This window comes from Schistocerca americana, chromosome 9 (genome assembly GCF_021461395.2).
Source record: "Schistocerca americana isolate TAMUIC-IGC-003095 chromosome 9, iqSchAmer2.1, whole genome shotgun sequence".
NCBI classification, from domain to species: Eukaryota; Metazoa; Arthropoda; class Insecta; order Orthoptera; family Acrididae; genus Schistocerca; species Schistocerca americana.
In genome coordinates, this window is record NC_060127.1 from 7,134,678 (window position 1) to 7,138,094 (window position 3,417).

A 3,417-nucleotide genomic window follows, 5' to 3' on the forward strand; every position below is an offset into this window, starting at 1 on the left:
CCGACGCTCTTCAGCCCTCCTTTATATACACTACCTCCCCTTTGAACAACACTAAACGCGGACAACATAATCAATTAAATAACCAATCATTTAAAACTGAGTGAATCTTCTCATTATGATAGTATTGAAGGGCGATCTGTTTTAATTGTTAAAAACGATTCAGAAGCCAAGATAGCACAAAATATTTTTTATTCAAGACAAACGGCTTCAACAGTCTTAGCTGTTAGCTGCAGTCCTTAAGTTTTTTTTTTTTTTTTTTTTTTTTATGTGAAACATGATCATTTTACGCTAAACCTTAAGGACAATACGTGAAGTGGATAAAACTCAGCACATTATAAACGTTTGTCATCGCCAAAATATTTAAAAACACACAGTACCTTGCCCAAAAGACTGTATATATATATAGAGTCGCACTATCCTCTGTGTCCACGGTGGCTCAGATGGATCGCCGGTACGTTAGCTCAGCGTGTTCGATCGGAGGATTTAGCTACCCTCTGCAATAAAAACCTGAGTGAGCGGATCAACGAACAACCTGAACGAGAGTCATCGGACGCCCGCCACGAACAAAGTCAACGAACAATGGAACAAAAATGAGATTTTTTAAAAAATGGATTGAGCGTCTGCCATGTAAGCAGGAGATCCCGGGTTCGAGTCCCGGTCGGGGCACACATTTTCAACTGTACCCGCTGACTTATATCAACGCCTGTATGCAGCTAGGGGTATATATATAATCACAGATGCTACTTGCTTGATATAAATACGGTACACAATAGCACACTTGTTTGCATATGCTGGACATCATGTCGCATTTTCGCTCTCAGTGAAGTCGGCCGCTTTCATTGCATGTATTGGCGTTTAGTTTCTGGATCATAAACGAAAAACCAAGATCTGTTATATGGTATCAGTTTTTCCAAGAAATTATGATCTTTTCAATGGTATTCAAAGTGTCTGTACAAACATTTTGAAGTGGTTCTTTTTGTTCGATCGTTTCGCACAAGAGTTTCTCATGTTAAATTGGTTACGTAAATTTGCGTTACGCGTTCGTTGTTAATTATTACAGTTCAGCAGTCGACTGAATACTAAACACGAACAGACCTAATGAGATTACCTACTTCCCGATTTCTTTCAACCGTTTTTTATATTAAAGGGCGTCCCGGACGAGAATCATCTTCAACGTTTTATCTGCCTCGTTCAAAAAGCTTGAACCACTCAAAATTCATGCACCTGATAAGCAGCCTCCGCCATACACATCTTTTAGTAAAAGGTAGGTTTCATGTGAAACTTCACGACAATTCGTTGCCCTGTTGCTACTCTTACCATTTTCCCGGCAAAACAAAATAACAGCTCTTACACAAACGAAGACGGGGGCCACACTGATTTGTCCACAGGCGCCAGAGGTGCCGTATTCGACTCGGAAGACTTCACAGCTACTGGCCGTCCATCTTTGGTGCGTGCGGACGTACTCTGTGACAGCGTCAGTCCCGTTACTTTAAACCCACACCTCGTATGACGAGAAGCTAACAAGGCATAGTCCTTCAGAGAGAACCGCGAAACCTTTGCATGTATATAGGGTAGAAATAAATTTGTGGAACATACGAGATGAAGTTGTAGGTTTCATTTCTGTGGAGGTGGTCTGTTCATAGCTATTTCATTCCATTCCATTCCATTCTGTCACACATACTGATAGGTTAACTGCTTTTTTACTACGAACAGTTAATGAGTGCTGTCTACCACTCCGGGATTGTTACCTTACTGTCTTACAGGTAGATACAGAAAAAGTAACAAAGCAGAGGTTCAGCATTAGTAACGCGTTTTTTTAGTGAAACATAAACAAATGGAGGGATATGATATCAGAGAGAGTGAGACACACACACACACAGAGAGAGAGAGAGAGAGAGAGAGAGAGAGAGAGAGAGGGGGGGGGGTTGTGCATCTCTGACGCACAATTCCGAGACCTCTCACGTTTCGAATCGACGAATACGTTGCTTCCTGGGTCTCTTACAGTGACCAATAAACCAAAAACAAGAGAAATTCGGCCGCATACAGACTGACATGGACTCTCGATCTTGCAGCGTGTAACCCATGAATGGAACAAGGAGGCAGTAGAGTGGGAGAGACGCATTAGGTACCCGTCGCCACACGCCTTACACTGGCTTCCAGGTGACAGCTGTAGATGTGGATGTAGTTCAAGCAAAGGCTCGAGAGAGCAGGAATGCTGCAGCGGTTCTAACCAAGTAGAATACAAGAGAAATGCGTCAACAAACGTATTCTATCAAAGCATGTGGTTAAGGGGGCTGACAAGCTCCGTGCAGACCTGCCCCTGGTACTTGGGTGGAATTAAGGAAGCGTTTGATGGGAGTCTGCGAAAAGAAAGCATCGCGTTTGTTACCGGAGCCAAAATCAATTGTTATCGAAATTAAGGATGCGATCAGGAATACGCGGTGAGTGACATCACAGAAAGAGGACGGCTGTTGAACCAGAACAGGACAATGGGTGAAAACACGGCGTTGACGATGAATACGCTGAAATGGCATGCGTGAGATGTGTTCACAGTTGTGGATGTAGACAGCCTTCAGCTGTGAAACGGAGTGACGACACTGACAATGTGTGCCGGACCGGGACTCGAACCCAGATTTGCTGCCAGTCGGAAGCGGTCGCCTTAACCACTTCAGCTGTCTGGGCGCGCTTCACGGTGAGATCAAAACTTTGCCCTCGATAAGAGAATGGGAAAAGAAAGACCAGTCCTGGAACGGACAGAATCTGGAAGAAGACCATTGGGAGACGACAAGACACAAGACGCAGAGAGCAGGTGAAGTTTGATGTGAACCGAGGACGGCAGCAGTGGGAGGAAGTGTTGAACAGCAGACTATGAGAGAAGAGAGATCATTTCGTCGATTGTGAATCGGTTTTTGAAAGCCTGCGACTGTGATAACGATGCGTTTGTTTATAAATAAATTTTCTGCTAGTGTCACGATTTTCTTTTAATCACACTTTACACGTCGCGTTTCGTGAAGCTATTCCCGTTTTCAAGTGTGCTTTCTCTTTGCACTACGCCATTTTTACGTAAATGTTTTCGATGTGTGAGGTTGATGCGAAGACGATCAGTGAACGGCCTGGATAAGCAGAGACGTTTCAGGAAGAAGATACGATTCGAAGAAGAAGATTATTTATTTTATTTGTCGCCATTTACAAATGACCTGCCGCTGTGTTACTAAGACAGGTCGTACGTTCACAATATGAAATTTTACGTGTGTAGAATGATATTTATTTCTTATTTTTATAAAGGATTAATAATAGTGCAGCTTTAAATAGTTATAAACTTAGAAGAAATTAAGAAACAAAAATCGTAAACTTAGCGTTTTATGAATGCACGATAGGAATTTATGAAGACAGAGAAGAATTTATAACATAACTGGT